The sequence below is a fragment of the Lytechinus pictus genome, chromosome 17 (assembly GCF_037042905.1).
Source record: "Lytechinus pictus isolate F3 Inbred chromosome 17, Lp3.0, whole genome shotgun sequence".
In the NCBI taxonomy this organism is placed as follows: domain Eukaryota; kingdom Metazoa; phylum Echinodermata; class Echinoidea; order Temnopleuroida; family Toxopneustidae; genus Lytechinus; species Lytechinus pictus.
Window position 1 is genome coordinate 28578425 of NC_087261.1, and position 11409 is coordinate 28589833.

At 37.5% G+C, this 11409-nt stretch overlaps 1 long non-coding RNA gene across 1 annotated transcript; it reads left to right on the plus strand.

The window, feature by feature from the left end:
• The first annotated feature begins 5119 nt into the window (after positions 1–5119).
• On the plus strand, positions 5120–7443 carry LOC129284053 (uncharacterized). Its single transcript, XR_010296272.1, has 2 exons — positions 5120–5933; positions 7065–7443. It is a non-coding gene; the product is annotated as an uncharacterized LOC129284053 (long non-coding RNA).
• Positions 7444–11409: the final 3966 nt, after the last annotated feature.

The following is an 11409-nucleotide window of genomic DNA, read 5'->3' on the forward strand; positions in this document are numbered from 1 at the left end:
GTACATAAAGCAGCTTGAAAACAAGAATACTGCACTCTGATTGGTCAAACAGACCACACACTGTCAAATTCCAACGGTTCTAGAGCCTGGGCTCATGGGAAGGTCACACTTCCCATGTGGTAATCTCCTCAAATACCCCGCGCCTGTTGTTCTGTGAACCTTATCCAGCCAATCAGAACTCTGGATTTCATGCAGGTACAAAATTTCAGAAATCTCGTCTTGTACCTTGGTGGGAAAAGTGTGATCTTGACCCGATTAAAAGGTGCCGCATATCAAGAGTGGCATTGTGAGAAAGTACAGAAGTGCAGCTTTATGTTGATATAGATATCATTGAGGCTCAAAATAAAAAGTTTTGCACAATTTGCAAAAGAAAACAGAGGAAGAAAATTCAGTTTTGAGGCACATTTTCAGGCCAGAAATTTACTTATTTAACAAAATATTGTATACAAAAGAAATGACCAATATCAAAGAGTAACCTTTACTCTATCTGATGGTGCAATAATATTTCATTTAACTTGAGGTTAAAACAGGTAAATTCTTAGAGAAAGAAAATCTCACGAATCACGAGAATTTGCAAGGAGGAGGATTCAGCCACGAGATGATTTGGATGAATCTGGCCTTTTTGCTCATTAGCATAGGGACCTGCGGTCTGAATGCCTAGCCCTAGGTCTATGTCACAATTGTCATCATGAATATTCATTAGGTGGGCTGATGATTTCACATCCCCACTTTCCTTTTCCTTGACAGTTATTATTGTACACGAAATCATAATTGCTTCATTTTGTCATATGTGTAAATGATATGTCTCCATTATAATTAAATAAGTTGGTGTAAATGTTGCTAATCCAATTGTGACTTGTAGGAAATTTTTGAATAAACCTAATTTCATACAAAATACAAAAGAACAAGTGGGGGTATGACACAGGCGCGTAGCCAGGGGGGGGGGCGGTGGGGGCGGTCGCCCCCCCCCAAAACGTCCCCAAAAAGAAAAAAAAAGAAGGGGAAAAAAGAGAGGAGAAAAGGAAAAGGGAAGGGAGGAAAGGGAAGAAAGGTAGCTTTGTGTTTTTTTTATTTTTTTTATTCTTAATTTTTTTTCTCAAAATAGAAACTCCTTCACTCTTGCTCTAAATTTATATATGAATTTTGCTTCCGCGCTGCGCGCGGTTAAATGACAATACTGAAGTTCTCCATTGTTTCCCAACCCTGTTTTCCCACCTCAGCTATATGTGTTTCTTGCCAGTTAAAGTTCAAATGTATACATTAGGGCATATGGAATTAGAATAAGGTTAGGCCGAAGTATATGAAGTTATCTTTTTTTTTAAATTGATCGCGCAACTTCTGGTCGGGTCGGCTCCGGGCGGATAAAATCTTTATATCAATTTCTGCCGTCACCTCCATAAAGTCAACTTCTCCCGCTTTTCAGCTCATAATTTTGGGGCAAACAGGTTCCTAATTTTAAAAGAGGAAGGTATAAAATTTGTGTCGTATTAAATAAAAAAGTACAATATTTTTATCAAAGTCTATTAAACTTCATGTCAATTCCCTGCACATTCATCTCCTGTCCTGTTTTGCGCCCTCAGTTTGAAATTTTGAATGACACTTAAGTTTCTTTATAATTCAAAATGAAGCGCTTCAGGATAAGTCAAAGAAATTAGGCATCCTTTTTTATATAATTTAAATAAATCACAGAAGTTTCAACCCTTTTCGCACTATTTTCCTTGTAATGAAGTTCAATAATCTTAGAAAATCAATTGAATTAGAGCCGATGAGGTATGAGAGATATCTGCATTTGATGAAACGTCCGCTCTTTAAAATTCCAGAGTTTCATTGCTCTGCGCGGGGAGGAATATTTTCCTCCCGGCATATACACTTCTTCTCCTCTGTTTTGCGACTTAAAGATATGCACTGTCGCTAAATTGTTTGTAATCAAATCTGATCTTTCCAAGGGAAGTATTCAATATATCATTGAGAATACCCTTTCTCGGGACCCTTTTCATGGCAAAAAAAATGATAAAACGCTTCAGCTTCCGCGCTTCACGCGGGGTTATTATTATATTACTTTTCTCCATTGTATTCCTTTTTTGTGCGTTCACAATCACTTTTGAAAACAAGGTTCATGAAAAAACAAGGTTCATAATCACAATATAGTCAACTGAATTGGAGCTGATATAGGTACTAGAATCAAGAGAGACGGCTCCTTTTCATTTTAATTTATGGAACACCAAAAGCTTCGCGAGGGAGGGGGAAACTCCCCCTCCCTGCACCCACCCCCTAGGGAGCGCGCTTCGCGCGCTCTGTAAGTGTTGGCACGCTTCGCGTGCATTTACCGCCCCCTCCAAAATGAAATCCTGGCTACGCGGTTGGTATGACATCATCATTTTGCCCACTGAATGTTCATGTATGCCTAGAACTGTTCTACAGGAATAATGCAAATATTTTAAATTCAACAACTTTGTTATTATCCGATTTTGATCAAATTTCCAGCATTTTTCTTTGTGAATTTTACTCTATTTCTTGAGATATGATCAATTATGAATATCTTCAGCCTGGAGCATCCCTTAATCATGTTGGTATTGGAATAACGTTAGGCCTATTAACACTAACGGTCTCCAGCATTTTTTTTTTGTCTAGTCAACAAAGTACAACTTATAATATTGCAAACTAATACTATCTATATACATTTTTGCAAATGAATGATTATTTGTATTTATTTTTGTAAAAAGAAATGTATCACTATTTTTTTCTTTATGTTGTACATTATGTTTGTTAATTATTTCTGTTGAAAAAATGCTGAAATAAAATAAAATCAAATCAAACACCTATAGTGTCCTACTAGGCCCTGCCAGAGGCAAGACTTCCAGATTGCTCTTTCTAGAATTGATTTACATCCTGGATAGAAATAAGCTTGTCTTGTATAAGTGGTTTGGGGATAAAGGAATCAGTCCAGTGGCGTAGCTAGGATTATTTCTCTGGGGAGGGGGGCACCGGGGGGTCCTTGCTTTTTCAGGGGGGGGGCACTATTTTTTTCTCTGTGTGTGTATGTGTCACAAGGGTGTATCAGACTTTCGCCAATAGGGGATGGGACCCAAAATTATCTTCACCTATATTTTCCCCGATCAGTCATTTCTTAGCTTTATTCTTATAAAACAACATCAATATGAAATAATCTCATAGGCCATATATAACAAGTGCGAGCGCGAAGCGCAGGCGAATATTTTTTTCTTTCTTTTTTTGAACTTTCATGTATTTATTTTGTCCTGAAAATTTAACATTCTGGGCACTGTTTGTGATCCTGAACAAGATGCGTATGTAACTAGATAATTACTGAGAATGCCAAGCATGAACAGAATATTTAACGAGTGTTCTAGCATGATCGAAAAGGGACCTATTAAGGACTGTTTACCCATGAAGACGGTACATATTTCAATAATGGGAACACGAAGCGCGAGCTAAAAATTCTGACCTAAAAAATTGTCATTCTAAGCACTTTTTGTAATCATAAATGGGAAAGGTATGTAACTAAACAATTGATGCAAGCGCAAATTGGGAATTTGAGTGTGGCAAACTGATTCTGTTTGGTTCTGCTTGTGTAGACTGGGGCCCGTTTCTCAACACCGTCATAAGTCTTCCAACTTCTTAACTAAATTGGAGATAGTGAGCTACTTGTCTACTAACTGTTTCACGAATCCCTCTTTGCCAAGATCGGGGACAACTTGACGAAATAGTTATGACATCTCCGAACCTGTCATAACTTCTTTCTTAATGACGTAGTGATATCATGTGGGTAGACTATGACATTCAAATAATAATAGCCAATTTTTATAAAGCGCTTTTCCCTGAATGGCTCAAAGCGCGTTACAGCATATTATTACCCAGGTCATTGGATTCATTTCAATCCCGCACGAAAAGTGCACAATTTCCACTCCCTGGGGAGCATTCCTTGCATTCATCGCAGCCTCATTATGGCGCTGGCAAAATCAAACATACAATATCTTTCGCATCCTACCGGGTACCCATTTAGCACCTGGGTCGAGAGTGGCAAAGTGTGGATTAACGCCTTGCCAAAGGACGCTAGACCGCGGTGGGATTCGAACACACGACCCTCTGTTTACAAGGCGAGAGTCAGAACCACTACACCACGGCTCTTCGAAAATTCTAATATTACGTAATAATTCATAGAAAATGAATTTTATTGCAAACAAGTGGGATAAATCATTGAATAGTAATTGTAATGCACAGAAATTATAACAAGTGTTGGTAAAAAATCACAAAACCATTCATTTTAAAGTAGTAAAATAATTGAATTGACAAAGATTCTACCACTTCAGGCCATCCATAATTGGACTTGTACTCGTTGCTTTCAGACCCTTATCAAGATTTTGATAAATTCTCTCTCTAATATATGCATAGAATTTATAAAATTGTGTGTTTTGGTATCTAAAGAGTTGAACAATTCATGATGATAATATTTTGATGGTGTTTGGAATCCTAAAAACCTGTATAATTATCATTTTATTTTAGGAAGAAAGCCTGCATGGTTTACTTACGTAAACTATTCAAATTTTATATCTGGGGGTACCCATCTCAACGTCCACATGTGATTTTTTTTTGGTCATGAAATGAATTAGTGATAATTTCATTTCCTCGGCAATTTAATGCCCATGTCTGCATGTTTGAGTATTTTTTATGCATATTTTGCCTCTGCTATTATTTTGATAGGATCTATTTCCAAATTCATCACAATAATTGTAAGTTTGGAGGAGCTGTGATGTAGTGGTTCTCACTCTCGCCTTGTAATCATAGGGACGTGTGTTCGAATCCCACCGCGGTCTGGCGTCCTTTGGCAAGGCGTAAATCCACACTTTGCCACTCTCGATCCAGGTGCTAAATGGGTACCCGGTAGGATGTGAAAGTCATTGTAGCTTGTCCAGTACAGTGTGCGCCTCACCGGCGACTGACTGGAATACTCCCGAAGGAGTGGAGGATGTGCACACGTTGTGTGCGGGAATGACTGATTGAGTCCGATCACCGGGGTAATAATATATCTGTTAAGCGCTTAGACACGTCATTCCGATGTATTAAGCGCTATATAAAAGCGGATTATTATTATTATTATTAGGTTTTATCATAATTTTACTTTTTGAAAATTATGCTATTTTGTGACTAAGGCTACGTCTCATGTACTTTCCACCAATAGTATACGATATCAATGGATTCTAGTTAATCCTTTTGGGTAAGATTGGAACTAACTCTGTGTTTGGTAGATAAAGTTATATGACTAACTTGTCCAAGTGTTGAGAAACGGGCCCCTGCTGAGTACATGTAGGCCTAGAGTTTTTATGCCCCCACAGACGAAGCCCAGAGGGGGCATTAAGCGTTGCCCCTGTCCGTCCCCCCCCCCACTTGGTTTCCGCGCAATAACTCGAAAAATATTTAATGGATAAAAAAAAAATTCGTGTGTAGGTAGATGACCACAAAATACAGGCTAAGTTCGAATTCGGAGTCCGCAGGTCAAAGGTCACATCTCATTATATATGTAAGTCGGTTCAAAGGTCTAAATTTGTTAATTATATATATATGCATATTGGTTTCTGCATGATATTAAGTTCAATTATATTGAATGGATTTCTGATCGCGTTAAGCGGGGGCATCTGTGTCCTTTGGACACGTCAAATTTTCTTAATTATGTGTAATTGATTTTATGACATGTGTTTACATTTGCTGCAGATTCCCATTCAGCCGTTGGACTGAACCGGTACTGTAACACAGTATGGATGGTCAATATGAAGCGAGCTTCATTGAATTCCTCCAAGAGCTCTGTACTCCGTTTTGCTCATTTTGAAGATGGTTGCTTTGACAGGACTGGGCAAGTGACTCGTCTTAGACAGGATGCTGTCCCAACCATATTTGATTTCCTGCCTCGTCTTCAGAAGGTAGAGTAGATCTATATCATACATGTGTTCTAAAGAAATATTTTCTCTGTATTATCTACCTTTGGTTTGATAGAACATTGCTTTAAATATTCCATTTTCAGTAGCCAAATAGAGATGAAAATTATCCTATTTGGGAGGGTAACCATGGACCTGGGCCTTTACTGTGTATTTACAGTAAACTCTTACTAAATGAACAAATATATTAAAAATTTGGTTTACCCTACATAATAATCCTGGGCTACTTTTAGATTGCATAGCCCGGGGGGGGGGGGGGCTTTTTGGTCCCCCTCTTCAGATCTCCGTCGATCGCAACGAAAACCAATGCACACGTCACCATCAATGTAATCTGCAAGCATGGAGCTAAGGGTGTATCGCTGATTTTACAGAATTTAAATTTATTTTTAATAAATTAATAATGCTAATTTATGCCTAAATATAGAATTCTCTGCTTTAAAGGTAAATCTCTAAATAATTCCCCAAATTCTATGATTTCTAAACAAATGTGCTCCTGAAAAAAATGGTAAATCAAATTTCTAATCTTATGTATTTTATTGGTTTTATAATTCCATACGTATTTCTTAGTTTTGGGGCCTTATGTATTTTATTGGTTTTTTTCAATGGGATCACTTCGTGGTACTATTCCAATTATAAAAAGCAAGATTTGATTATTTCCAACCAATTAGTGCAAGAATAATGATGCATTTGTCAATTATGACTGAAAATAGAATTTCCATTGGATTAAATATGTATACTCAAAATATTTTTTAGCAATTTTTGGTCCAACATAAACTCATAAAATGTTGCGTAACTGCGTATCTAGGCGTCTCGAATTTGGTCTCAAAAGCTCTGCGAGAATTGAACGGAAAAAAAATAATGGTACCTCGTTTCTCATTGTGGACTTATCGTAAAAAATATGTGGATGGGGGGGGCTAGATAGGGTTAATATATCATCATGAATATTATTTTTAAAAAACATTTATTTTGTTGCAAGTCACTGGAAAAGGTTTGATTCCTAAATAAATATTATTCTTCATGTATTATCGAATATTTAATTGAAAAATTTAAAGCTATCTTTTCATTCTTCTATCTGTTTTTGTTCAATATTTCTTTTAATTCATTCATCTCGTACAGAATTCACCCAAGCCAAGGAATTCCCCGGAAGAAAGACGTTTTGAGTCAGCAAACAACCTCCCAGATACTGCAAAGTCTTCAGCACCTTCATTTCACGAGGACCACTCCTACTCAATATCAGAAAGTCCAAGAGGGGTAAAGTGGAAGATAACTGCAATAATGGACTATTAAAAACTTGGAGAAGAGGCTGAAACCACACAGCAGAAGTCCCGCCGTGTACATTACTTGCTCTTAAGTTTGGACAAACATGACTCGCAAAACTTTACAACAAATAATTTACGCTATGTGCATTCTGATTATTTAAAATAGCTCAATGAAAAAGTTTACCACTGGGCATGTAACAAAAGTGCATTCATTAAATTTGAACGTGTTGCAAAAATGATGTCTTACAGTATATTCATTCTGACTTAGAATGTCAGAAGAGAAAAAAAGTTTGTGAAAAGTAGGAATGACAGCAAGCTGACAGAAGAATGGAACAGGATAGAACAAGGCGATAGTTATGAATGAGCTGTTGGATAGAGACAAAAAGATGAATTAAGAATGGGGGTGATAGAGAAAGAGAGACGGGTGTTGGGGGAGCCTGTGATCAATGCCTGAGAAAGCGAAGATTACCATAATTTTTTTAAGGATTTGAACAGTCAGGAAGAATCTGGGTTTTTTTTTCTGTTGGTATTTCTCAAAATACTTGTATGTTTTATGTAACGAAACGGGTATAATCCTTCGGAAGTTTCACTCACACAGAAAATATTAACTAAACAAAAGAAAAAAAAGCCAAATAATTCACTGATTTTCAATTGTTCAGTAACTCTCATATCCAAAGTGCCCCCCCCCCCATCATTTCAATGTATTGGAGAGAGAGTATGAACGGGACATGGCTGTCTGCAGAAAAAAAATACGGGGGGGGGCAAAACATTTTTGGGATATGTGCAAGGGAGCGAAGCGACAGCAGAAAATTATTTTGCAATATATGCGAGAGAGCGAAATGACAGAGAAGAAAAATGCAAGGGACAAGAGATTTGGGGAATATGTGAGAGGGAGCGAAGTGACCAAGCAGAAGAAATGTAGAGGACATAAAATTGTTGGGGTATGTGAGGGAGCAAAGCAACCGATAAAAAAAAGCAGGTCAAAATATTTTCGAATATGTGTGAGGAAGCGACTCGTTCACTCTTGAGCAGTAGGGACTTGTTTAAAAATAGCTTAAGAAATATGCGTTTTCTAAGCATGGTAAACACATATTGTAGGCCTACGGTAGAATTTAGGTGCTCTAAGAGTTAGATTCTGAATGAGCTGCATTTGCTGGTAAGACATGCGCAGAGGATCTTTGTCTTTCATCCATTTTCCACACTTTTCTTTTGATTTCAGTTTCCAGGCAGAAAGGCCCACCCTCCTGTGGATGCCAATGGGGCATGGGATTATATGCTTAAAATGCCAATTTTTCTGGTTGGAATATCAAACATTATCCTGAGCTTCGCGCTCATTTTAAAAATTATGTATAAACTATTAATGCTGATAAATACATTTAGATGTGCAGTGCTCTCTTGTAAAGCAGTTTTGTACTGAAGAGGCTACCCTGGGTAAATAAAACAGAATAAAGAAATAAATAAAAATGATGTTTCTAATCTCAGACTTTCTTATGCCCCTCGAAAGCTCACCCATTTTTACAATTCTTTGTTTCTCTTTTGATATCTAAAGTTCCGTTTTTTCCCTTTCTATCGTGCATTATTCTAAGCCCCAGCCCCACTGGCTTACACAGGAGGGGGGGGGGGGGCTTCCCCTGAAAACTGAAATCAAACAAAAGAAATGTGAAAAATAAAAATGGATAAGAGACACAGATCCTTGCCGCATGTCTTACCAGCCAATACAGTTCATTCAGAATTTGACTCGTAAAACACCTAAATTCTACCGTAGGCCTATAATAGGTTTATTGCCATTTCGTCTACTGCCATTTTGTCCACTCACCAAATGGTATGTCATTTCATCTACCATCAGTTGTTCCTTTCCCACATCTTCCAATTACCATTTTGTCCAATAGCTAGTTCGTCTAATAACCAATTTGTCTACTTTCATTTGGTCTAATTGCATTTTTGGCAAATTTGTCCAATAGCCACTTTGTCCATTTTCATAATGTCTATTACCATTTAGTCCAATAGCCAATTGGTCTAAGGGCAAATGGCCACTGACCACTTAGTCTACTTACATTTTGTCTATGTTCCATTTTGTCCAACTGCAGTTGATCCACTGTCACTTAGTCTAAACCCATTTCATCTAACAATCATTTGGTATAATCATCAATGGGTCCAATTGCCATCCCGGTCAATATTCGTTTCGTCTACAATCAAATAGGAATAGTCTACTACTAGCAGTCCTTCTAGTTTGGTGCCTGTGTATTGCTACCTCGACTCCTGTTGCTCTTGTGATTTGTTATTAATTTACACCTGTCGTTTGATTAATCTTTTATTAGTGTTTTTTTAAGCTCCATTGTAATACATTTTATGTTTTTATGTAATGTTCTCCCCATCCTTTCCCACTTTTCTCTCTTTTTTATTTTTTTTGTACCGTCCAAGGCTGTTATCGTTATTATTATAGTACATTTCTTGTTTATTAGTACTATCATTAATTACTATTATTACAATTATTATCATTGTTATATGATGAGTGATTATTATCATTTTTAGGTGTGCATTTGTTAAAAAAAAGAAATGAGGGTAAATTCCAAATCAAAGGACCCTATTTCAATTTTATTATTTTTAACCACTCCAATTCCCCCTTTTGTGTGCGTGATGTGGTAGAGAGAGCGGGGGGGGGGGGGGGGGGGTAGGAGGCTGCATGCTGTACCGCATCATTCCATTCCTGAGAGCAGGCCTAGTTATATATTTTTTATCTTCAGGAATTTCAAGGTATATTTAAGAAGTCATTTCGTCCCCCCCCCCGGATGATGCATTATATTTGTATTAGACAACATGGCTATTGGACCAATTGGCTATTAGACTAAATGACTATTGGACGATTTGAGAATTGGACGAACTGGGCGATTTGGTTGTTAGACAAACTGATTATTGGACCTAATGGGTGGTGGACGAAATGATAGACGAAATGACAATTATCCGGTAGATAATTTGGATATTGGACCAACTGATATTAGCCAACATGGCTTGGACTATATGAACATTGGACGAACTGATTAATGGAGATGGCATTAGCCTTAATAGAATTAGACTAAATGGGTGGTAAACGAAATTGCTATTGGACGAAATGGCATTTATAGACAAAATGAAGGTAGACCATGTGGTGAGTGGACTGTATGGCAGTAGACGAATTGGCAATTTACCTTAAAATATGCGTTTACCATTCTTAGAAAACGCATGTTTCCTAAAACAAGTCCCTATCGCTCGGGAGTGAATGTGTCGCTCCCTCGCACATATTCCAAAATATTTTGACTGACCCTGGGTAAATAAAATAAACAATTACAAAAACAAAAATGTTGTTTTTAATCTGAGACTTTTTAATGCCCCTCGAAAGTTCACCTGCTTTCTCACTCTCCCCCTCTCTATCTTTGTTTTTATTCATTTTCATTTTACAATTCTTTCTTTCTCTTTTGATATCTATAAAGTTCAGATTCACCCTCTCTAACTTGCACTATTCCAAGCCCCCGCCCCATTGGTATCCACAGGAACGGGGGGAGGGGGGGCTTACCCCCTGGAAAATAAAATCAAACAAAAGAAAAATGTGAAAATAAAAATGGATAAAGACAAATAATCCTCTGCGCATGTCTAACCAGCCAATACAGTTCATTCAGAATTAAACTCTTACAACACCTAAATTCTACCATATTATCAGTTTACCATGATTATAGAAAACGCATATTTCCTATGCCATTTTTAAACAAGTCCCTATCGCTCGGGAGTGAACGTGTCGCGCACCAGCACAAATTCGAAAAATATTTTGATTGACTGGCCTGCTTTCTGGGTTTTTTTATCGGATGCTTTGCTCCCTCACACATACCACAATTTTTGTCCCTCTTTCCTTTTACTTCTGCTTGGTCACTTTGCTCCCTCTCACATATTCTCGAAATATTTTGGCCCCTGCATTTGTTCTTCTCGTCACTTTGCTCTCTCACATATATCCCCAGAATAATTTTTCTGCTCGGTCGCTTCGCTCCCTTGAACATATCCTAAAAATGTTTTGCTCCCCCTGCATTTTTTTCTGCAGACAGCCAATCCATTTCTCATCCAACATCTCTCTCTCTCCAATACCTTGAAATGAGGGGGGGGGGTACTTTTGATATGAGAGTGTCTGAACAGTTGAAAATAAGTAAAATATAATTTGGCTTTTTTTTTTGTTTAGT